The following is a 26881-nucleotide window of genomic DNA, read 5'->3' on the forward strand; positions in this document are numbered from 1 at the left end:
TTGAGGGAAAAGCCTACTAAAAACTGAGTTCTTATTAAAAATGAATGGTCTTTGACAATTCTTTTAGCTAAGCATAGGGGTCTAAAGTATTCATGGTGGCTGTGTGGGACTGATGGTAATTTTACAGGATTTATGGGAGAGGCAGACTTCTGAGGAGGTAGTCAGGAGCTGTGTAGGGCTTGTCAGTATTTAGGCAGGTGAATCCTGCTATTGGGGTCTATAGATTTTTCACACAAGCCTATAATGTTTTACATATTACATTATATAATGAAAATACAGTATGAGGTATTATTTACCTTAATGTATAGAGATATTACTTAATTTTTGTTTTTTTTTTACAGATATATCCTTTTTTGAATGAACAGATGTTGGTGTTCCAGAAGCCAGACAGTGCATACATTTCTCTGCAGTCTTCCTGCCTTGTGTGTGAAGGTTCTCCCATTTGCCATTTGACAAAATCCATTGCAGATTTGTCTGTCTACACACACTGTTCTAAATATTTAAAATGAGCATATATGTATAAAATACAGGGGTTAGACAGAATAAGTTGTGATGAGGAAAACAAAAACGTTAAATGTTTCAGGTACATTTCTAAGCATATGTAAGGATTCTTTGACATAAACTTTGATGTATTTTTTATATGTGTGTATTTTTCCACTATACAAAGTTAATTTCTTTCTAATATAACATATCATCATTTTGTATGATATGGTAATGTATAATCAAATATCGAAGATATTATCTTTCTCATTTTTCTTTAGTCCTATCCAAAAGTTTGGTGATTTTCCATGGAGTATCTTAATGGTGTCTGCCAGAAAGTTTACTTCAGTATAGTCTCCTACCGATACCAAATTGGCAGCTGAAAAAATATTAATAACACATCACAATGTCACATTTTTTCACAGTGTAAGTCAATAAACACATAAAAGATATGTAAAAAGGTGTAAAAGACACTGATTCTTGCATGCAGTATTCACTAGTCTATTATATCACTGCATTGTATTTTGAGCATGACTCTGAGCTGTATGGATGCAAGTTGGCACAAGGACATGGATTTTGTTTAGCCTGTGGTATTTTGGAGAAGAAAAATTGATGTCCTTCAATACCATTTGGAGAAGCCCAAGGACAACACAGAATGTGGTGCAAGTAGGCTGAAAGTGGTACATATGATGTAGTTAGCACCAAGTATGTTACCACTACAACTCTATCACCCACCAGCGGCTCTGCAGCATTTTTAGCAGTGCCTGAAACTATGTACTGCAAGGGTAGATAGGATGTGTAAGGAACCCTTACACACTGCAAATTACACATATTACGCATTACAAATACACACAGCCTTGTTAGGGTCTTAAGAAAATGACGACCTTCCTGGCATGGTCAGTGGGTAAAATGTAGGCAAAAGTCTAGAATTAGACCAGTCTCCAAATGTGACCTTTCATTCTGGTTATTAGTGTGATATTTACATTCTGTAGTAATTTATTTTTCTGTAGAACCATTTCAGGAATTCTGCTGTCAACAGCTATAAAGTAAATTATCTTGCAAAGCTACTTTTTCTGTTTACTCAATCATAGGCTCATGCTTTCATACACATGAGGAAACATCCTACACATTAACACTATATGTCTGAGTGATACTTTTAATCATAAGAGAGAATATGAGGGTTTCTTGCAGCGCTTCCCTATGTGTATGAAAACACGGAATTCTGAAATATATGCTGCATCATGGCATTTGTCACTGGACACTCAGGAGAAGTCAGAAATGTAATATGTAAAATGTCTTTTCCTCTCCCCTGGTCCACATACTGTTCTTCTCTCCAGCTTGCAGAAGCTGCATGGCTGGGCGTGTTTTACTGATTCATACAAACTGAATGACTCCTCCATCTCAGTTGTGGGCCAGCCAGTGCGATCCATTTAATAAATTGTGCCCTGGAACTAACAAAGGCAGCTTTTCTATTTTACATTGTGTGGGGATTCTCTCTTGCTTGGGGAAGAAAAAGAAAATGTTTATTCTGAAGTCTGTGTCTTCCTGGAACTGTAAAAGTGTTTATCTTCCTACCCAATTACTGAGGTTTATACAACTAGTAGGAATTTAATTTTTGGGGGATATTCATATTTCACCTAGTATTTGAGATACCAGACACCTCTGTCTTTGACATAGTTTTATTGTGAAAAAGTACACTCAGAAAAGCAAGCTAAAAATCTTTAAGTTTGAAGTTTTAAAGTAATTTAAGATTTGCTTAGCAGTATCATCCATTCTTTCATGTGTTTAAATGACATCTTCAATCTTTCTGAAAAGAAAACCCACTCACCTAGTGGGGCGCATTTCTGGTGAGCTTGAGACCAGCTGCTTCTCCTGGAGGTCTCAAAGTAATAGCAGTGACTGTGGAAAGGTATCCAGGATTTGTGTCGCTTTGATTCAGGGCATTTTCCCGGAAGTTGTGGTAGCTCAGTAGGGGCCATTACTGATAAGAGATCAGGTAGTTGGAATCCAGTTATTTTATGGAACTTTTTTTATCCCATTATATTATTTTTTATATCCCATTATTATTCTATGATTATACTAGTAAGACAAAACTAAAGAGACAATATTAGGTTTGTCATTGTAGAAGAAATGAAGCATGTTCTATACTGAGTTTGAGTATGGCTTCGATTTTGATTTTTAGAGAATATTTTGCTTTATTTGTCAAGGTGTTTGGGAAGATACACTAGTATACGACGAAGTATAGATTTCCTCTAATTATGATTTTTGTAATTACTCTAGTCAACAAAATATCCAGCTGGTTTTCTGGCATAAATATCTTCCTGATTAGTTAAAACTGCTGTTTTTAAAATGTCTTCTGAGTCTTCAGTCTCTCTTTTTGACAGGATCAAAACCTTATAGGAGAAACAGTGACTGTGAATGAAAGTGTTGGTATGACTAAACATGGCTTGCAGGATTTTTTTTTTTTTTAAACTGCTTCCTGAATATATTCCATAGTGATTTATATAATGGGAAGATTTTGGATGAGGAGATAAATGCAGATGGAATGAAAATTAAATGTTCTGCCAAATTACATTTTCTTCCTGTGAGTCTTCTACAGTCTATTTCTTTCCCTGTTAAGGAACATTCAGCACTCAGATTAGATTTCCAGAACATTAAAGTGGAAAGAGACATTTTATATCAAATATGAGGATTTTTTTCAAATTACATCATTTTAGACTGTATTTTGGCATGCAATTTTAAAATTTATAACTGTTCAAGATCCTCCATAATGTTGAGAAAAGCAAGAATATAGCTAAATTGTTAAATTATATTTATACTTGTTTCCATAGAAATCGTAGAAGTTTGTGCTTAGAAAGCTCCTCAAGGGGTTATTTATTTCATCCTTGTGCTCACAGGTGACATGAAGTTGATATATAATTATATAATTCCTAACAGATGTTCATCCTGTCTATTCTTAGCCAGCTGCAGTGATGGAGGTTCCCTGACCTACTCAAAGTACTTATTAAAGGCTTCTGTTTTCCTTGACATATTTAAGTCTGATACTCCTTTTCAACTGATAGCAGACATAGGGGAGAATTTAATTCCATTCGTTAGGGCTCATTTTTAATATTCAAAATTCATAATCTAGATCCTCTTTAGTCTTTTGCTTCTTACTCTTTTGTGCAACACCAATTATGATATTACCTTTAAATTCTTGTAATCCTGGTCATCTGAAAACTCTATCTGACTGAGAGCCTTTTCAAACTTTGGTGTCCCAAACTGGATACAGAATTTCATGATGTCTAATCAAAACAAATCTCATTGCAGGTGAATGACTTTTCCTATAAGAATGAATAATTAAGAAATTAATGCATATTCAATCCTTTGTTTCTTGGGCTTTTGGCAATTATTGTTATGAACTGATTTATTTCTGGGAATAATTCATGTCAATATGTAGAGCTAGTTAGTTAGCTACTCATGTCTTCCTTTATACTAATGTCTAAACCAAGTATTTTTCTAGTGGCTTCTTATATTTACCACAGTTGATAAATCTACACATCCTCTACTTAAAATGCTTTTATACAATTGCTTACCATCTGATTTTTTACAGAGAGAAAAGATTTTTTCCTTGCAAGAAGCTGTCTTCCAGGTGCCATCAGTGTCTAGGCAGACACATGCTAATGTCTGACCCTCAGGTTTTACTGATCCTTTAAAAAAAAAAAAAAAAAATCACTGATCTAGAGCATGTTAAACAAAAAAAGTTATTTTAATCCTTGTGATATAAATTTCAAGAGTAGCAATACAGAGCTCACTGCTATTCTAGCATGTACCTGAGTTTAATGCACTCCTCGTTGTTCCATTTTCCTGTCATCAGCATGACCTCTCATCAGAGAAACGCAATCAAACTGTTGGAGTAAGGAAAAGGATATGAGTACATTGATCCTAGAAGTTATAAAGCAAAGTATTATAGCTCCCTGGGTAGTTTCACTCCTTTTTTAGAATCACAATATTGTAGGGTTTGTATTACAACTCCAGAAACACCTTTCTTTTACCCTTCTCTGTCTGTTCTGGCCTCCTTCGTGGTGGACAGCTCCCCTTTGGTACTGTCTTGTAAATCTTTGTTAACTTCAGCTCAGCCTGTTTGGTTGGTTGGTTATTTTCAAGGATATATACTTGAAAGGCACTATTATTTTAAAGAACTTTCTGTCATACCTTCTGTCTTGACTAATGAGTGACTGCCAGCAAGTTCTTTTGAATAGGAACGAAATAAAATAAACTGAGATAGTGCTTTATATTTGACTTGAAAAACTGACTTTAAATTGTAGTTATTATTGACAGAATCATCTAAATGGTGATTCTTGATGCAGTTATCATTACCTCTAGTTCTTAGGATTTCCCTTTCAACTACACCAAATCAGGGTACCTGAGTGCTTAGGAGGTTGGAACTTTGTCAAAACCTGAAACAAACTACTAAGTTGCCATGCAGAAATTTTAGGAATGTCTGTTTTAGTGGCTCTTGCCTCTAGTTTCTCAAGCTTGAGTAACTTTCTGATGTTATTTCACTCCTTTGAAAAGGATTTTCTGAAGGAGATATCTGCGAGTAACTTGAAGGTGAAGGAGAAAATTAGAATGTACCTTTGTATTTCTCCACCGCCCCAGTTGATATTTCTTGGGAGTGTTATTAGAGGAGCAGTAGAGCTATGTATTATACTGTATCCTATTTTCCTTCCTGCATGCCTTGGCCAGTGGCTAGATGGGCAAGAGCAGATTGGCTCAGATGCAGATTAAGATGCTGTAGGATTTCTGGGTTTCTCTAGAGTTGTGGATGTCAAAATGAAGGGAGGATGAATATAGAGAGGAATTACATAGTGTGAAGGGCACGTTCTGAAACCATGATACAGAAATAAAGAAGAAAGGCAATGTGGGTGTTCAAATCAGTCTATATTGACCTGAATATGTAGAATGCTATTTGCAACATTCTGAGGTTTAATTTCAGTGCTAGCAATGGAGAGAATTTGATTGCTTTAGAAAGCAGTTGCCATCTACTAACCCTTAGCCATTCAATTATGATTTTAAATAGAGAAGTAGAAAAGAATTGAAATCTTTCCTCCTGCATCCTCTGCTCTTCCTTTTCATGACTTAACTTGTCAAATATGAAAATACTCCTCATGTGTGCTAACTTCTAAAACCTGAATGTTACATTTATATTTTCATTTTTATATGAAAATCAAATCACTATGAAACCCAAAATTTGATTCAGTCTATCTAATATTTAATGCCATTTTGTGCTCTAAGATAGCTAGAATACTCAAACATTGAAATTTTTTATTGCAATTGCTAGTGTAATGGTAGATGAATAACCTGGGGAGAAGGCTGAACCAATATCTGTATCAAAGTGAACTGTTACTTGAAGTAACATTGCTCAGATTTAACGATGTTAAACACTAAGCAGTATTTACCTGTTGTATTTTGTGGCCATCTTCTGGATGTAAAGTATCAAACAAAACAGATTCTACAGGTTTTGGGGAATCTGGACCCCAACTTGTATAGGAGACAGCATTTCCATCACTCCAAAAGAAGTTGAGTTCACTGAGAATATCATTCAAACCAATCCAGGGATCACTTGAAAAGTTCTTCAAATGATATGTGAGAAAAGCTGGAAAAAAGCCAGTAGAAAAGCAGATAAACACATAATCAGACAAGATATCAGCTCCTAAACAAATCCTTAACTATTTAGATCATTAAAGTCTTGTATATATATATATTTTATATATATATATAATTATATATATATTTTTAATTAGCATTTGATCAGAAATTTCACCAAGTTTGTTATTTCAAGGTTATGCTAAGCCTTTGTCTGTGAAAAGCCTCAAGCAGTTAAAGTATTTGGAACTATGAATCAAGCTTGGAAAGAGGAAAGATAAAAAAATATGCCTGTTACCTAATGAAACACCATGTTACCTAATGAGTTCACTTATTTCAATACTCGAGATGAGCTGATTGACTAATGGAAATTTGTAGCTGTACACAGCTGCAGATGGATGACCAGGAACACAGGCAAGGTGAAAATGTGTTTTCTTCTGACATTCTACTATTGAATTAAGTTTCAGAATGCAGACAGTCATTTCAGAGAGGTATAGTAATATACCTCTTCCTATTTCTGGCAGAAACAGACCACGGATTCCTTTTCTTTCTCTGTGTCTAAAACTACAAATGCAAGGTCTCAATTTGTTATTTTATGATAATTCATACCCTATAAATAATGTAAAGTGGTTTGTGTGAAGCAGGAGGAGGCAATCTTTATTATCAATAGCATGCCCTAGACGGACAGCTCCAGTTCTTCTAAAAAAGGTTCATGCCATGGCCATATAACCCACATTGAGTATACATATTGTAAAATACATACATTTACATACTGCCTCTTTTTGCCATTTTCTTTGCAGGAAGTGACCATTATATACAGAGTAAATGCTATCTGTTACATGAAGGGCTGTTGCACTATACCTTGTACTTGTTCATTGTGTATGCTTGCCAGGTTTCCTCCATGGTCCAGATAAATTCTTCTTGCATTATACCAGTATTCATAGAAAGAGCCAAAAAATTTGTAACAGTGAGGAAAAATGAGAGTAGACCGCTACTGAGTGACAGCAAAAGGAATTTTGGTTTGAATTACACTAGTTTTAGTAGAAATTAGCCTAGCTCAGGCCCAAAAAATAGTTTTCCAAAGTTAACAGGGACTCAGCTCTGGAACCAGGTCAAAAGCACTGACAAATTGAAAATTTATTCTGTGTCTTTCTATTAGGGAACTGGGAAAGTCACAGCAAAGCTCAACCAACCATTTATAAACCACAACAGGAGTCTGATGAAATTCTAATGCATTAACTGACTCAGAGATTTTTGAGAAGCCATACTCCATTATTAGTAAAAGACAAAAGAGTGCTGACTGTACAAGAAAAGCCCAGCCGAGGGTTTTACATGAAATCACATGAACTTTCTGAAAAATGTTTCTGACCTGTGGTCAGTGTGCTTTCATGGATACATTGAGCCTTTTTCATTTTACAGCTCTTTAGTTAATGGAAGATATGATTCATAGTTATTAAAAAGTGTGTAGTCATCATATTACTAATACTCACTCACCCTGGATTGGGTTTGATAATTATCAGTCTGCCTAGTGTGCCCTCTCCACATTTCCAGCTCACTCTCTGCTCTGTGGCATGGCAATAACACTTTCAGAGACTTATCTTGCATAGCTGGTGGAATATAACAATTCTGCAACTGTAATAAAAATGCAAAAAACCTGTACTGGCATAAACACCACTGGTGTGATTTTCTATGGTTGTTTTCATAACAATACTGTATATACTAGAAAAAAGAACTCTCATTCAATAAGTACATCAGATTTGTCCCTTTTGGGAAGAAACATGTAATTTACATTGAAATCTCTTTGGAAAAATTTGGCTTTATTTCTGGTTTGTTCCAGCTGAGATCACTGATGTTACTCTATAGCTGGTACTTGCAGTTGAATTCAGTTCTTTTTTTTTTCTAAGTGTGTGAAATTTAACATTTTTTTCAGTTTATCTCAGATGACTACTTCTCAGGAAAACAGAAATCTATAAAACCTCGATTTTGCAAGCATTAGAAAAATGGTTCAATTTTTAATGCAGCTTTGGATAATCACTGTCAATCCATAACTGAGACACAAAAGGCCTCTTGCACTTTCTCAAGGACTAATACCATTGTGCTTAGATGGATGTTACCATATCTGATTTTTTAAATAAAAGCCAATCCTCAGGACATTCTCCAGGAGAAAACACTATAAAATGTGAAACTGCATGTATGTTCTATTCCTTTGATAACTGTTCTCTAACTAGTTTTTGAAAGACCAATTTGCTGTTGATTTGAATAGAACATTTTGTTTGTGCAGCTGAAAAATCAGTGATGGAATTGTCCCTGCATTCCCCATTAAAATAAATTTCTTATATTCCACTTTCATGGCTAATAATGTTCCTGAAAAAAACTCAGATGTAATGACTTTATTATGTATATTTTCCCAATTTGCTGGGAAAGAATGGATTAAAATTGGTAAGATATGGTTAACATATGGGGGAAGAACAGTACCCATAAAAATACCTTTTTAAAGAAGTCGTGTATCTCACCATCCTCATTATTTAAGACCACACAATTTTCTTATCTGTGGCAAATTTGGGCTCACCTGGTGCCCAAGCTACATAATGCACCATGCTTCCATCCACCCAACTGAAAAAGACCAGCAACAAAACAGTAGCAGTTGCTCAGACAATGTTCATGGAAAAGTTCAGAAATATCTACCTTAGCACGACAAAAGTATTTTTTAAAAAATCACAGCCAAGTCTGTAATTTGAGTTTCCATTAGTACTGGAAGCCCTTAGACAACTAAATCCTTGCATGTTAAGTCAAAGAACAAAAATTCCTTTATTTTTAACATTACCTAAGTATTCACAGCATGTATATTCCCTATAAAAACATGTAAAGCAGTGGTTTTGCAATGTAGTTGAACCAAGGGAGAGCACTCATTTCAATGTGCAATATAAATCTCTGAACCTGCATTTAGCTCCCTTGTAGTGGTCCCTCCAGAAGGAATTCTGGCAGTACAGAACCTTTACAACCGCTTTCTGTGAGTCTTGATACAGCTTGTTTATCTACCTTAACTGTCAATGAGCATTCTGAATTAATCCTACGAGGTATGACTCCAATTTGCCATTTTTTAAGATCTAAACAAACAAAAAAAAAAGTGCATTTAGTTAGTGCTTTCTAATATTTAGTACTTATCTAATGTGAGAAAAAGTAACTTTTGTGTTATGGAAGCAAATAGAAGAATACACATTGTAGAAATGGTCATGTAGTGACCAGGGAGCCCCCCTGATGAAGTAAATACCATACAACACATATTTTTGCTTTATCATCTTTAATGCTGCTTTCCCAGTTTTGGCTGCATTAGTGGTATGCTTTCAAAAGCTTTCGAGGTTGTTCTCAACTGAAGAAGAAATGAAGATCTGAGAAAAAAAAAGTATACTTTTTTTTGGTACTTAAGCAATGTGCGATTCATGTGTCTCAAGATGTCTGTTGTTTTCCTCCTTTCATATCCTTTCCCATACAATAAAAGCAGGCATCTAATACCATGACACAGAAAGGAGATTATGTGGCTACTTTGGTATTAGTAAACCTGACAGGATTATGGCAGAGGTTTGAGGAGGCAGCCATGCCATTAAACTGTTACCATGCCCCTGTCATAGTTTTGGCACGTGCCCAACAGAACAATCTCAGGCAGTGTATAGGCAGTGCCCCTGAAATACATGACCAGTTTTGATGTGTGTTGCAGGAAAACCAATTCATGCAGGTCCTAGTTCATCAGTCCCTGACCTGGATCAGGCTAAATCTTTCTTCGAATAGTTGTTTTGTGCAGCAATATGGCATGGTCTATGACCGCCAGAGATATGCTGCCAGTAGCCTCACATCTACATGTTACCATGTATTCTGGACTATGATATTCAGATGAGAAATAACCACCCTCTCAAAAAGACAGTTTTCTCAGTATGCAACCAATCTGCCTGTTCATTACTCCTTACATATATTTGGTCATGGGCAGAACTCTTTACCCTAGAGAAAGAATGTACCCACCCTAGTAAATGGCAAATTCTTTTGTACTTATTTTCCTAAAGAGAAGCTCTATTCTGTGGAATAAATATTTCTTTTTCATGAAACATTTATATCTACTGCTAATAAAGTGTTTTAGTATTATGCAACAAGCACGTTCTCCTGCATTTCACAATCATATGCAACAGGGTGTACAGGCCATATATTGTAGAAGATAGCCAAATTTCCTCTTGTACTTTTCCACAAAGATTTTCTTTCACTATTATTTCCAATACTAGCAAAATCACCATGATTGTTTTTGCAGAATGTTCTGGCTTTCTCCAGAGAGGTCTTTTCTGTGCTGAAAAAAATATTCTTTGTCTCTTTTTTTAATCCAGCCATCTTCTGTGACTTCAAATACTGAAACACAGAAGAGGAGCCTCTGTATTCTTCACAATTCTTATACAAACTTGGTATTGTTACATGATACCACCCTTCAGATAAGAGAAAATAAACAGAAGCATACTGGCAGGAGGGTCCAGAGGTTCTGGTTTTAAGAGTGTCCCTGTAATGAAATGGGAAAAAAAAAATGAAGGTTTAATATGTTTCCGAAATATTAAACCAGTATAAGTGTTCAATTAGTGGAAAGTGTCTTAATGTCTATAAATTTTTCATATTTTACATATTCAACACAGAATATATATATATATAGTATCTTTGGTACAGAGAAAAACATGGATGTTCAGGGTATAACAGTGGCTTTACAGGCCTACATCTCTGTCTTGGTAGATTTTTTTTTGTAAGTGCATCTTGCACATCAGGAGTGTTGCCTAAATTAAATGACTGAAGTTAATCTGAATGAGTACTTGTTTCTGAAAGAAAACTGAAGCATAAGAACACTTCACCTCAGAGATCCTTCATGGACATTGTCGTATATCTGGACAAGAAATTCAAATACTAAGCATTGTTTTTTGCTTTGAAGTGTTTTAAATTGTATTAGTATTCATTTACTTATGAAACTTTTGGCTGTTTTGTTCTTTTGTTTGGGTTCTTTGGTGGTTTTTTTTTTCTATGAAGCCACTTTGTTAAGAATCACATTTGACTGAATTTCCATCAATTTTTGAGAAAAAATTGAAATGAGAAATTTCCGCATCACTCAGAGTGGGATACTGGAGCAATGTTTCTTCAAACATGTGAGGCCAACATGCATGAAAATGTAAGACAAATGTCACCTTTTTAACTTTTTTCCATGGAATAATTTGTAATGTTTGTGTTGCTGTATGTGTAATTACAATAAATAAAGTAAGTGTGTAACACACCTGCTTGGGTAAAAAAAAAAGTCATGTCACCTTTTAAAAATAGTCTCTGGCATGATTCATTAAAAGATTTAAAAGAAAAAGTGTATTTCTTTTCTGGAAGTACAAAGTATTATGACTCTTTCAACATCTTTCAGTATGATATTATGCACTGCTGACTAGTGATGGTAATTTCTTCAGGCTGTAATTTCTGTCCTTTATATACCACTAATAATTAACAGTATACAACTACTGACATTTTTGCTAATGATTTTTAGTTTAGTGCTGATCATTCAGGTGAGGTCTTACGAAAGAAGTTACCAGGAAATGTATCTTTACATTTCTCTGAGATAGATATCCATGACTATTACTTTTGAAGCATGAGAAGCAAGGACAATGTGTTTTGGTTAAAATCAGATTATTCTGAATAATTCACTAGCACAGAAAAGAAATAATGTTATTTAGAAAAATATCACTTTAAACATTAACCCTTACTACTTGTGTTAAGGAGTGCAGGGAGCCATAAAAAAAATAACCTTCATTTCAGCAAGCCTGTTGTTATAGGAGTTTCTTTACATGTCATATTACAAAGTGAATGATTCTAGTATGCTGGTAGACTTTAGATTAGAGTAGGTGGATTAGAGTAGGTGACTAGAGTGTCCTTGTGTAGCATTCTAGCTACACCTGGGTGGAGGAGTTTCTATTCACAAAGGAGACAGACATTTAAAGTGATTTTTTTTTCTTCCAAATTGTATTTTTTTTTCCCTCTCTGCCCCCTTAACCCCCAAATTGGGAATTTCCTGTAAGTGAAAGTTCCAAGAAATGTATATTTTCATGTCAGTTAAAGCATCTGTTTTGATAAAAAAATGCTTTTGTGCTCAGCAGTGGATTTTACCAGATAAGACCTTGAGGTTGCTTTTACCTTATTTTCTATAATTTCATAATTGTATAAGCAAGTATATTTTTAGCAAAGCTTATCATATAATACGCTCTTAAATAAAACAAAACAAAACAAAAAAGTTTATCAGGAACAGTTGAAATCTTTCATTCTGAAAGTATTTATATGTTTTGGCCTATTTGTCCTTAAGCAAAATTCCCGTTCAATCTACCAAATTTTCTACCAGCATGTAACTTGGAGAAATTCCGGTTTTGATAGAATGGGATTAATCTTAAATTTATTCCTAATGTGAATTTAGAGTATAAAGTAACCTACCTTTCTTTATTTTACAAATCCAGTTATGACAGGGCACCATAATCCAGAACATGGAAGACTCTTTCCTGATTGCTCCACAATATTCAAATGCAATGTTGTCAATATAAGCATTCTTCTCATAATCCACCTAAAGAAGAAACACAGCTTTGTTTTTCATTCTTATCATACAGGGGAAAAAAGTTGTACTCTGGAAGGAAAGAGAAGTAGAACTGAAGTTTCAAACCACTCCTTACTTTCCTCTTACACCTGTGCAGTCTATGATGTGGGCTATTAAAGCAATACAGTCACTCCACAAGAAAAAAGAATGGGTTTATGCAGTGTTTTACAGGCTTTTGCAGTCCCATGGAAACTTGAATCAAATGAGGTTATAAATCAATAGCAGGGGAAAAGAATGTGGCAGTATATCACCAGAGACTAATAAAAATCAAGAGAAACATTTCTTGTGTTTGCCTCGTAGATAATCATGTCTGTAGCTGTAATTAGTACTCTATCTAGTTTTCTATGCCATCACTGTTGTGATAGTGTAGCCTCAGGATTTATTCGCCTCTTTTAAACCAGCATAGAGAATTACGATTTAGAGTTACCTAGGTAGACCTTTTGGGAATTCTTATATAAATTTCATCCTCACCAGTCATGAAAACAGCTACAACAGCCAAGGTCAGAACAGAAGGAAACTGGCGAGGTCAAATACTGGTGATCCATCACTCCAGGAAAGCCCAACATCAGAATCCAAACACTGCAAACCTATCCAGAAAGGCTGAGATGATGGTGTTTCTTTTTCTAGAGCATGAAAAAGCATATCATGGAGGAAGGGGATGTGTGTGGTTAGCGCTGCTAAATTTTGAAAGTTACATGGGACAATAACTCTCACACTTACTGAAGATAAAATTTAAAGAGATTTTAAAAATAACAAAAGGGGTCAAGTAACTCCCATTAACAAGTAGGTTAAGGTCATGCCTTAAAATTTGCTACTTTGCAAATGATTGGGCTGAAAACACAGCACATTATTTTTCTTCACTGATGTCGTAATTAGTGTTCATTTTAGAAATAAAATGCTCAGATTTTCTGGAAGACACAATTTAATTTCAAGACAGTTCATTGAACAATCTTACAAATGGGCCTGAAGGAGAAGCATTCAGTTTGGTTGTTGGATTGGTATTCTTTAATTTAAGAGATTTGCAGTTGATGACAAATTTTAGGAACTCCAAAAATGTCTTTGAAAATGGTACCCATATGAAACATATTCTCAGCTCTTTTTCTTATGACTACGATGTTAAACAGATAAAGGTTTTCAGCTAATTATCTCAGGAGCAACACAAACATATTATAATTTAGTCCTATATAAATTTATTGTTGCACAAAAATATAAATTACTAGATAGTTTGTTTACTTACATTTTTAAGTTTTCTATCAGTTTGCTCTTCGCTTCTAATGGCAGCCAGGTCTCCTTCTATTTCTTTGCAAAAATCTCGGGCTTCATGTTTTCTTTTGCTTTTCCTCTCTCACAAAACCCTATAGATATAGGTAGAACAATGTTTCAGCATGTTAAAGACAAATCTGCTGACTGCCTTATACAAGCAAACTAGGAAAAATTCCATTACAGTTATGAGATATAACATGGATTAAAGATTATGCTAATTGGATAACCTAATGTATCACTGCCAGAGCGATAGCTCTGTATATTGTACATAAGCTTACTATGTTTATGCAATAGCATGCCATTCTCTGAGTTTAGATGCCCTGTTTGATGCTCTTCTGTCTCATGAGTAGGAGTGTTGGAAAAAATAATAATTACTCTGAAATATGAATTAATGCTATCGCTTGTATCCCAGCCCAAGGGACATCTGGAATCAGAAATGGTTTGGGGAACAAGAGGAAGAGTGATTATTTCAGCTAGTTTTTTGCATAGAAATTTTGCCTTTACTTCAAAGTTCTGAATATCCCATAGTACAGCTGCATTTCCAGTCCTTAGGACAACACAAACAGCTTCATTTCCTTTGTGACATATAAAAGAAAATTGAAATGTGTTTTAAAGTGGTTCCCTAGACAGTTTTACAGCTCATGTGATTAGTTTACCAAAGATTGTTCAAAATTTTAAGTGTAGTGTCTGCTCAAAGGAAGAGTGTTGTGAAAAGAGGAAACCAGCAAATGGAGTTCATCATCTTCCCTCCCCTCTGAAAAGCTTTACAAGCACATGAATAACCCCGTGCCTACCTCTTTCCTATACCACTCACTGCAAGGATCTGGCAGCACAGGCTGGGAGGGATTTCATGCTTTCCACTCTGATTTTACTTTTGCAGTGAAGAGCCAGGAAAGAAGTACTTTCATGGCATCATAGAAAATCACAGAATCATTTAGGTTGGAAAAGACCTATAAGATCATTCAGTCCAACTGTAAAAATAACATTGCCAAGTCCACCACTAAACCATGTCCCTAAAGCACCACATCTACATGCCTTTTAAATACCTCCTGTGATGGTGGCTCCATCACTTCACTGGGCAGCCTGTTCTAATGCCTGACAACCCTTGCGGTGAAGAAACATTTCCTGATCTCCAGTCTAAACGTCTCCTGGTGCAATTTAAGGTCATTTCCTCTCATCCCATCACTTGTTACATGGGAGAAGAGACTGACCCACACCTCACTACAACCTCCTTTCAGGTAGTTGCAGAGTGATAAGGTCTCCCCTGAGCCTTCTCCAGACTGAACACCCACAGTTCCCTCAGCTGTTCCTCATCAGACTTGTGCTCCAGACCCTTCACCAGCTTTGCTGCCCTTCTCTGGACCCCTCCAGCACTTCAATATCTTTCAGTGAGGGGCCCAAAACTGAACACAGTATTCGAGGTGTGGCCTCAACAGCGCTGAGTATATGTATCAGTGACGCTCCTGTTTCAAAGGCAGAATGTTCGTATGTGCCATCATATGAATATATTTTAGCAAATTTGGGTAACAGTTTAGAATTACAACATAGAAAGTTCCTTAGTAGCATAAATTTATTCCAATGGCAGAGTAAGGCATTGCTGCGTTCCAGTTTGTCTACAGAACGCCTTCAGCAGTCACCCACTTGAACATGCCTTGCTATTCTGTGTCTGAGAGACCAATCCAAAAATACTTCTCAGAGCTCAGACCAATGAGGCTGGTAGGTAAGCTTGCTCATATCTGAAATGACAGAAGTCAGATAGGGGTTAAGCCTAGCTTTCCCTTAGTCTGCCATTTCTCATCATCGTAAACTACACAAGACTAGAATGAATGGAGTCTCTGTTAGGTTTCCTTTTACATGGAAGTATGTGCTTAACTGGTACCAGATAGACTAGTTTCAATAGCAGGTGAAGCTGCACTATAGTGAAAAACTCCTCCTTACAAACAGAAGAAGCTGTGATCTGTTTTTTTTCAGAGTAAAGTGCTGGAAAACATGAATGTGTAAAATATATTTAGTTAGAAAAGACACACGGTATTTATTGTTGGTTTGTTTTGGTTTTTTTTCCTCAGAAAAAGTATATTCTTTTTTTCTGGTTTCACATTTTTTTCCAAAAAAAGCTCTCAACTATTTTAAAAAATTCCAATACTATTGCATCAGCTACACAATTTTAAACTGTTTCATACCTGTCTCCTATACTCTTTAAATAACTACTGCTCTTTTCGCAGGTTTTCTTTGCTTCTAAAAACTTTACAGAGATACGTCCAACCAGGTAGCAGTAAAAACCATGTCTTTCCCAGCCCTGTCAAGAACATGTGAAATTTACTTGCAGTAGTAAAAGCATACGTTATAGTAGTTAACTTCAGTGTATACTCTTAAATCAACTTATTTTTAATATAACCAAATATGATAATGTATTAAGTTGAATTCCAGTATGCTACTGGAAATTAAGCTTACTAAGCATGTAGACAGAAGATTTAATGCATGAGTCCAGCTTTTTTAACAGTTAGTAACTGATAAAGAAGTCAGAGGCACACAGAATGGAGAGTGCATTCAGGTGAATAAAATACTTCTTTGCTCAGAACCAAAGAGTAGTCTGTTTTATAGTGAGATGCTAACTCAAGTTTCCTGACGTTTCAATGCCAGAAGAATAGTAACTAGACTAATTATTTGGACTCATCAGTTCACCTAAAAAGTCTGACTGAAGAGGTAGCATAAAAAAATATTGAAAAGCAAAAACCTCAAAATTACACTTGAATTCCAAGTCACTTTTTCCCTTCTATACCAGCTCAAGATTTGCTTGCTGTACGCAAGAAAGGTAAATAAAATCTGGTTTCAGTATTTGACTGCTGCCTAGTTCTATCTAGCACAATAAGTCTTAGCTCTGTTCCCCGTATGGGGTTGTGGGAAATGTTACTAAATACAGAACTGTAGTACGTAGGAAAGTAAAAGGAGGGAAAAATAGAGGGGTGTGGGAAGAAAGCAATAGAATACAATTACTTGTTCAAAACAAACTCACTCATAAAAGCAATTTGATTGTTTTAGTTTGGCCTCAATAGTGAAATTTGTCATCATCTTGCATTATGTCACATAGTCCAGAAATGGACCCCAGTCTCTAGTACGTCTTAAGGCAACCACAGGTGGTTGTAGAATAATATAACAAATATGTAGAAAACCTCAGTAATGGCTTCAGCCTCTTTCACAGACAGTTCTGAGAGATAATGGGCATGACTCATATTGACTAAAAAAATTTCAAAATAACTATTTTAAGAAAGGGAATATAATGAAAATTATCACCCTGAATCTGATGTACAATCACACTTGTTGGGGGAGGGGAAGAGGGAGGCAAAAACTATCAATGTCAAGTGGAACTTGTGAAAACAGACTTCACACTTGGAAATTGTGCAATGGATTTTTGCTAACCAGATTCTTGGTTAAGCTTTCTTTTTACCTTCAGGCAGGCAGGATCAGCCTTTGCTGTCCCAGAAACTCCTTGTAGTGAGACTCTTCTGCAGAGTCTCTTTCTATCACAGGCACTGTCTGCCCAGTATCCATCCTAGATTCAGTTTGGAAAGAGGTGAAAAATAGTGAGGTAGAACCTGTTTGTTTTTGAAACTTTATTGATTATATTTTTTAAAATATTGTTTCAGTGGGAGAATAAAGATCTGTACTTTTTAATGAATTCCAAGTATTTATGCTTAATTGTGTGGTTATATTAAGCTAACTGTCACAGGCAGACTGTTAAGGTTTGCTTGGCATATAATGTACTCAGAATCAGATATGAGCATTGATTTAGTTATCTTTAATGTAATTTTAAATTTAGCTTAGAACAAACAACTTTTGTAGTGAACAAAGATGCCGTTCTCTGACCTGTTTCTGACTTGCATTCAAAAAAACCCTAGAAAGAGAAACAAAAAGCAAATAGTATAGTGCTACACAAATGTGGAATGATTCTACCTCTCCTGCCACAGTGACACAATCTTCTTGCCCACTGACTGCATGGGTTGGTTCTCCAGGCAACCATTTGGTGTATGGCACAGGAGTTCCATCACTCCACTCAAAGTACATTTGAGTGTTGAGGTAATTCAGACCAATCCATAGCTCGTCCACAGCTTCTAAGAACAGAAATTCAGCTGTGTTAGTACCCAATCAGAAATAGTCCATAGGAGCAAAACTTCATGCAAATAAGCAGAAAGTACAATAGAAATTGATAGAACAATGGAGTTTATTTTAAGATCTAATACACAGTCTTCTGTTAAAAAGTTAAAAAATTAGATACCAGCAGGAAATGAGACTCCTCAGCTTTATCTGTAAAAGCTCATTACTGTATCTATAGCTACAAGGTGTTTGAGGCAGATAATCAGCCCAAATATTGCAGTAACTTCAGCTGCTATTTCCTTTAAGTGATTTCATGCAGTAAAAAAAAATATTAAAAAGAAAACCAACAGAAAACCAACACCACAAATTAAAATCAAAACAGAAAGAAAAAGGAAATGAAGACAGCACCAATGACCCCTTGTGTATTTTTGGTGTTCAGTTGAGGGGTTTTTAAACCTACATATCTGCGGGCTTCCCTATAAATATTCATAACAAACAAAAAAAGATATATATTTAAACCTGTAATATGTCTAATAATATAATTCTACAACTATATCAATAGATAGAAATCTGTTACATCAGATAGAAATCTGTAGAAATACTCACTGTAGCCAAGTTGAGAAAATATGAAACCATGCTCTTCAGGGTTGTGGATACTGGCCAGATTGCCATTGCTCTCATTGCGGGAAATGAGGGCTTCTTTCCAGTCTCTGGGATCTCTATGAACCACAAAACAGTGATCTCTATCAGCCAACCTTCTGGGCATTTAACAGGCTCTGCATCACCTGAAAATCAACAGATATTTCAAGTTATTAAGCTGTGCAAACTGAAGCCTAGAATAATTGCAAGTACATTAGAAATCATTGAAAATTAAATGTTTATAAATAAGTAGTACTTCATTCCTTGTACATTTTAGACTTCATTGTTGCACACTGGACTTTTGTAGAAAACATACTGCATTTAAACAAAAGAGGAGAATAATAGCTTCTGGACAGAGGACTATTTTGGAATTCCATGTAGTGTCTTCACACAATGTACCCCACTCAATTATGTTTTAAAGACATTATTACTGCAGCCCAAATAACTCTCTACACAGAAGGCTTTCCATACTAAGTTTCATTAAATAAATCAGAGAAAAGCATAGTAGAAAAGTGGGCTGAAGGATCTTGCTAATTTTGCCATCTTTTTGTTCTCCAGAAATCCCACTGAGAAGCTGGTTGAGCCTATTGGTACCATTGTTCCAAGCCTTCCATGATAAGTCTCAGTGTTCTCTTATTAGAATGCTCCGCATGAAGGGTGAGGCATCTCTAACTTCATTTTCATATTCATGCAGTCCATGATACATTTGTGAAGGTGTATGGCTTAGACCAGTGCCTCTGCAGTTGTGAAGAGTAACCTGAAATAAAAATGGCTTCTGTGGTTTCCAGGTTCCAACAACATTTCAATATTTAAACGATTTGGTTAAAAAAAAACAACAGTATGCTTTGTGCTGTGCCACTTATTAAAGCAGAACAACAAATGACAATGCTTTTAAAAAAAAATATTTCAAATAGCCATGAAATTTCATTTAGTGACATAAATCCTGTTTTTGTCAAAGGGTTTTTATTTGCTTGACATACTTGACGGAAGAATGAAAGGATCCAGTGTGGAGTTTTCCTTTTTACAGATATAGCCAACTGTCAGGTCACACGGCTGTTTTTTCCCATTTGGCATCTCTTGTAGGATTTAGTACTGCACAGTTTCTCAGGCTGAGGCTCAGGATTTCCTTCTTTGAATAAAAATCAAATTAATTTTATGTAACACATATTCTATGTCAGCAGCTAAAAGAGCAATTTACTTCCAGCATTTTCATATGCCAATTGCAAACTCAGGACTTGCTACAGTTACTTTTCTACTGGAGATAAGAAATGTAATTTAAAACTACCCATCAAACACTTCTTTACTTTATAATTTTTGCTTGTTGCATAACAAACACTTCTGCCATATTTAATTACAGAATAGTAGTCTCAAAAATAAGACATTCCTATAAGTTTTGTGGAAACTGTTGGCTCACACTATAGAAATACCAAACTTTAAGCCTGCACTGATGGAAAGACTGCAGCAAGTCCTTTTCTTGTTCCCCCCTCCCCTCCCTATTTGATCAGCAGTACCTCCCTTAAGGAATACATCGCTCACAACCAGTTGCAGAATAAATTATGTTGTTGCCCAGTCAGTAGATGCTGGACTGACGAGCCCAGGGTACCTGTTACTGCTGCAGCTGCAATGCCCTAACACAGACTGTAGGAAATCGGAGTTCATAGTTTCACAGCTCATGAAACATCTAGTTTTACACACAATTGTTGCCAGGACCCAATTATACTAATAGGACTAAGTACTGAGCTTAAAACACTCATGTACATTCATAAAATCAGACAGGTTAAGTTTGAGCTGGTATTTTGGGGCAGGCACACAGTAAGGTAACATCTTAACATAGCTCATATTCAGACAAGGAATTTTACAAATGTAAAGAGAGAAGAGTGTCCTTGAGAGTAAGAACCATCAGGTGCTAACAATAAAAGCAGACTTCAAAACTTTAAAATTAGAGTTCTAGCTCTGCATTGTAGAGCTAAACCAAGCTTAGTGAATTAATATTATTTGTTAAAAACATGAGACAGAAGCAAAGTGCCACCAGTTGGTTAGACATGTCTGGTGGTTGAGCAGGGAAGAGTGGGAACCTGCTCTGGATGAAGCCTGGCAGGGTAAGCTTCCTCTTTGTGGGAGCATGTTAAATAGCTTCTAGTTTCAAGAGATGTGTTCAGCAGAGCACAAAAATAATAATATTAAATGCCTAAAATAAAGTATAAGGCAAACCTTTTGGATGGGACATACCAAATCGTATGTGAAAACTAATTTCCTCATTTCCACAATGCCCTTGTTGGGGAGTCTTTCCTTTCTATATGAGGTTCTGGTCCAATAGCTTTCAGTGGTCTGCTGGAACAAAAAAGTTCCACTCAAGTCTTTGGGAAAGGACCTTTCTGCATATCCCTTTGGCAGCTTGGCTGCTGATTTGCTCCTTGCTGCAATCAGAGCCCAGTTACACGCACTCACAATTGCTGTCTCTTCTCTGCTTGCCACTGCAATCAGCTCTCCAGAAGGTTCTCCATGAGCACTGTCCCTGGAGAATGGACAGTGTTTTCCCCTTCTTAGAGAGATCTGCAGAGTGGTAACTTCCTTCCCCCCCCCCCAAAGATACAACTTACAATAATTTTGCAGTAAACTGGACATGTATAATTAATTCATAATAGCCACCGCATGGGAATAAAGGAACTTCAAGGGTGTGGGATGTTTGACCTGAGAGCCAGCTGCTCCTCTTCTCTGCAAGGCTTAAGGAATTTAACCAGCTCAGCTAAAGGTAGAAAACCCTCTAGCAGCTCTGGGCTTTCTCTTTGTCCTCCGTGCGAGATAAAAACAGGTGGCACCTTTGAGACTTGTGGAAGGCCAATATATATGTGCATTTATTCACCAAGCAAACATACAGTATTTTCTGCAACTGGCTGTTGCTATGACAATCAAGTTACTTTCAAAGATAAACTGCCAGTGATGTGAACTCTATTTACAGTCTCACTTGAATGTTAAAGAGGAGAGAGTGAAAGAGGAAAAGCATAAACAGTGAAGGGGAAGGCTTTGCAAGACTGATGCTCACTGACAGCTGAGTCCTTGCAGGATGCAGGGTCTGATAACCATCGTGAGAGCTGAAGAGAAACACAGAGTATTTAACTGACTTGAAGGCATTTTTAGTATGCTACAGCTCAACTAGGGCTTCTCATTGAGTCTGTTTCTGGTACAAAATGAGTTTATTTAGCTCTTTTGCTTGAAGTTACTTGTGATATACCCAGTGAAGAAAAGCATCACTCTCAGCTTTTTAGTTTCACATATTTTATAAGCTTTCAACTCAATTCCCTCATGTTCATGGGGAATACTACAAGACTGTAATTAATATGCATTCATCATACTGTCGGGAAACATTAATTCAAAAAACTGCCAAGAAAATGATTACATGGTGCCCCCTTAAAGTACCTGAAGGGAATGCCACCTCTCCAGTGCCAGCCACTGTTGAGATTCAGACTGTTCAACTCAATCCAGAGAGAGGATCTCTTGCTGTCAATCAGATCTAGGTAACCAAAAGAGTTGAATACTAATAAAATTTCTTAGGAAATTGTCTGCATTGTCAAAGTTCAGAGTAGGATAATAAATGTCTGCTTTCTAAGTTTCAGTACAGATTCCTTATTTACTGGCAATAAACAGTTTATTCTGCAAATAAGGGTAGTGAATGGCAAAAGACTGTTTAGCATAATAGTTTATCTGAATGTAAGGCTATTCTATAGTTATATGTAAGGAATAAGCTTTGAAAACTGAAACACTGATATTTGACAAATATTTGATAATATTTGTTACAAGTTTGCTTCATTATAATGGAATTAATACAGGGCCTTTATTCTAGTCTTGCATAAATCCAGAAAGTCTTTAGATTTTTCATAGTGTTTTGTATAAAATTTGTACAGTATTTGCAAAAATCTGTTTTATAGATACATATACCATTTTTATATCAGCTATTCATCATAATGTTATTAAAACAATGAAACATTTGTAATCAGTCCAAAAACCTCCTTGCTTCTCTTTTAACTGAGTCTTGCTTATTAATTCGCCTTCTAGATACTTTTCTTCATGTATCTCTGTGATACTTAATAATTCTGCATTCTGCTGCTGGCAGCTCTTCCTTGCTTGTTGCCACGTGAGAGCGGACTGGTAGTTTATCTGGTAGTAGGTTCCTGTTAAAGGATCTGTATTCCAAAATCTGTCATTGTCTGTATGAGAAAAAGGAAATTTAGTGTTGCAGTTTGTATAAGCACCTTGCCCAAAAAATTATGAGAAAATTTAACTACAAGCTTACTTATGAAATGAGATTCTGGAGCAAATTAGCTCAGACTCTCCAAACCTATACTCTTCTGTTAGCTTGTTCTTTGTTAAGCAAAAAAGAGCTTGCCATTGATTTCAGCAGAGATGGGCCTGTCATCCTTTATTTTGAGTTTCCTCAGTCAATTTGATAATCTCCAGGTGAAAAAATAATAGTGTAAAGAGATCAATAAAGCAAAACTGTACCTTGGTCATTATCTACACTGAAAACCTGTTCAGCAGCTCATGGCGTATGCCTGAATAACGCTTGGCTGAAATACAACTGAAATGCAAACATTTCCAATGATAGACAATTTTATTTTCGAACTATGCCATCATTAATTACATTGGCAACACTACAGGCTTGGGGCAGAGTGAATGGAAAGCTGTCAGAATAAACCTGGGGATGCTGATTGATGGCTGCTTATCATAAGCCAGCTTGTGCCCAGGCAGCCAAGAAGGCCAGCAGCATCCTGACCTGTATCAGAAATAGTGTGGCCAGCAGGACAATGGCAGTGATCATCCGCATGTACTCAGCAGTGAAGAGGCTGCACCTCGAATTCTGTGTCCAGTTCTGGGCCCCTCACTACAGAGAGACATTGAGGTGCTGAAGGGGTCCAGAGAAGGGCAACAAAGCTGGTGAAGAGTCTGGAGCACAAGTCTGATGAGGAATGGCAGAGGAAACTGGAGTTGTTTAGTCTGGAGAAGAGAAGGCTCAGGAAAGACCTTATGCTCTCTGCAACTACCCGAAAGAAGGATGGAGCAAGGTAGGGATCAGTCTCTTTCCCCAAGTAATAAGCAATGGGATGAAATGAAATGGCCTCAAGCTGCACCACGGAAGGTTTAGATTGGATATTAGGAGAAAATTATGCACTGAAAAGGTAGTCAGGCATTAGAACAGGCTGCCCAGTGAAGTGGTGGAGTCACCACCCCTGGAGGTATTTAAAAGATGTGTAGATGTGGTGCTTAGGGACATGGTTAAGTGTTGGAAGTGGAAGTGTTAGATTTCCAGGTGGACTCAATGATCTTACAGGTCTTTTCCAACCTAAATGATTTGATAAATTTTGAAAAAAGTATTCCCTATTTCTAGTCTGCATGTTTTTTTAGGTAATTGGAATTTCTAAACTGTCTGGCGAGAGCTTACTGTTAGCAAAATTGTTCCCTGGGCAAGTGCTAATGAGCTGTATTTAAAACTTCCCCTAACTTTCTCTTTTGTTGAGAAAAGTATATGGAATTTCTTGATTGATTCATTAGAAGAGAAGTTTTCTATTTTTCATTGTGTTTCTTTATTGCTGATTCACTTCAGATTTTTAACATTCTTTTTTAATTGTAGACTCAAGCGTCAGTGTCCCAGCAATTTTATAATGCCAAATACTTCATGTTTGCAAGTTTATATCGAGGATGTCCTGGGATATTTCAGGGTATGCCATGTAATATTGCACCAGGAAATAACTGTCAGTAATACTAGTCAAAATTGTGGTGGTAGTAATTGGTGGTTGATATTGAATTACACTGGTTTTCCAGTGCAATTCCCATCAAAATGACAAATAGTGAGTCTGCGATATAGCACTGAAAAGTTAGCTTTTGGGCAGCCTTTCTAATATCTTCATTAATGCCGTATTTTGGTGTCCTTCATCCTGCTCTCAGATGCACATACATTTGTCTGTTAGGATAACTTTGTCTTGAAATGTAATTTCAGACATTACAAGGGAAGGGCTAGCACTGCTGCTATTTCAGTAAGACCTTTGAGCCAATTTTCTCATTTCATGTCTTTCAGAAAAGAAACTGCATCTTTCCATTGACTGTAAACCAATCACAGTATCACAGTATCACAGTATGTTAGAGATTGGAAGGGACCTCGAAAGATCATCTAGTCCAATCCCCCTGCTGGAGCAGGAACACCTAGATAATGTTACACAGGAATCTTGTAATACAGAACAAGGATTAGCATTGGTAGAGAAAGTTATACTACTGTTACCACAAATAGCGATGAGGCAAGGAGAATTAGGCTTAGTCTCACTTTTCAGATTATTTTCTGCTGAATGCAGTCATATTTAAAGCATACTGGTCTTTTCCTGGGTGTTAGCTACTGATAGACACACCCAGACAACTTTTACCCTGACTGTAGACTTATAGGAAACATTTTTGTTTCTTCTGTAAGGAATGCTGTGGCATGACAGAGACATCTTTTAGTAGATTGAAGTAGTTACAGGGCTTTTCCCTTCCTCTGGTAAGTACATGTAAATACAATAGAGAGGAATAAGAGCACATAAAGTACATCATGGCAGCATCAAAAATGTCTTCACTATAATGCAATTTTCATTAACTTTCCACTGAAATACACATTTCTTTCAAGAGACCTTACTGAAGATTTGGAAGTTTGCCATCACTTCATGAGCTACAGATTTAGCTCATATCCATGGGTTTGCATTTGTGCTTAATACAGACAGTGAGTGAGCCTCCTGTGACTCTTGCGCCTTCGGCATGTTCTTTATGGTTTGGATTTCTTTTTTAGGAAGAAAAACCATGGAACAGTGACTTGTTATCTCGCCTTGTTCCATTATTCTCTCATTAGAATGTGTATCATAAGAAGTTGATGTAATTCACACAATCGAATCACAAATATTCTCACAAGAACCAACACTGAGCAGCATACAGAGATAAAGATACCATAGTTGTGGGCCTGTCTGTCTGTACATTGTCATGGAAAGGCAATGTGTGAATGCTGAAAAAACTAGCTAACACCTCCATGGGATTATAGGCAGCCTAATTTAGTATTCCATCAAGACAAACAGGCCCTTCTGGGAAAGGCTGCCCAGTACTGCAGTTGTACTCTTGGCATGTAAAGCAGGTCATTCAGTGCTGGGCATCAGTCTGAACACAGCTGCCTGCTTTTCAAGACATCATACAGCATGCAGCATAACTATGCCTCTCATCCTTACACTAAAAGCCATAGTGATTATTTCAGGCTTGTTCTGTTTCTTTCATTAGTGTCTACTCAGCCACAATCTTACATCTCACATCAGTCCACAAGCTCCATCTCATCCACACAACCTCATCCTAAGGCTAGGAGATACACATACAACACCCTATTTAATTCCTTTCTCTTTTTCATTTGTTGTAAGTCACTCACATATACAGACAAAGACTGTGAAGCACACTGTGAAGTCCATGAACTTCACAGAGCAGACATAGCCAATAATTAAGTTGTATCCAAAAGGAAATCTTTATCTGCACACATGACTCTCCTGACTTCTGATTCCCAGCTTTATTCTGTCTTGACTCTAAAAATGAACCAAAATCTCTGATTCTGTACCTATTTAAGCTTCTAAGACCACACCAGTTGGTTAGGATAAATATAAAATGCAGGGTAGTCAAGCTGCTTGAAAATCTCTAAGAGCCTGAGAAACAAGCAAGACAACAAAAATGCCCGCGTTTACATCCACTCTTGCAGGGGACAAAAGACAAAGACTCACCAAGTGTCTGGAAAGCAGTATGAACAAAAGACAAGAAAGCTAAGGCTGTAGAAAAATACAAGTGTTTCATTTCTTTCTTCATATTCACAAACAGATGAGATGAAATTAACTGCTGCAGTAGAAGTCCTTAAGGAACCAGCTGGTGGTGGCTCCTTCTCAGTTTTGGAAAGTTTTAGTTGAAAGAGAAAACTCTGGGCTCTAAATAAGGAAATATCCTGTCACATGTGGTATTTTGAAATCTATAACGAATTACAAAATTCAAACTTTGCATCTGAAAGTGAAGTTTCCATCCATTTGCAAGTGGCAAAGTTCAAACAGTATAACATCATTCTGCTGAATTATCTTTCTTGGTTCTGCTCTGGGATTGCGAAGTCTA

At 36.5% G+C, this 26881-nt stretch overlaps 1 pseudogene; it reads right to left on the reverse strand.

Moving 5' to 3' along the window:
* Positions 1 to 26845, reverse strand: LOC133277021 (macrophage mannose receptor 1-like; annotated as a pseudogene).
* Between the last annotated feature and the right edge of the window lie 36 nt (positions 26846 to 26881).

Source organism: Pezoporus flaviventris, unplaced genomic scaffold, assembly GCF_033815535.1.
Source record: "Pezoporus flaviventris isolate CSIRO_AGI_PZ_B2104156 unplaced genomic scaffold, CSIRO_AGI_Pfla_v1 ptg000047l, whole genome shotgun sequence".
In the NCBI taxonomy this organism is placed as follows: domain Eukaryota; kingdom Metazoa; phylum Chordata; class Aves; order Psittaciformes; family Psittacidae; genus Pezoporus; species Pezoporus flaviventris.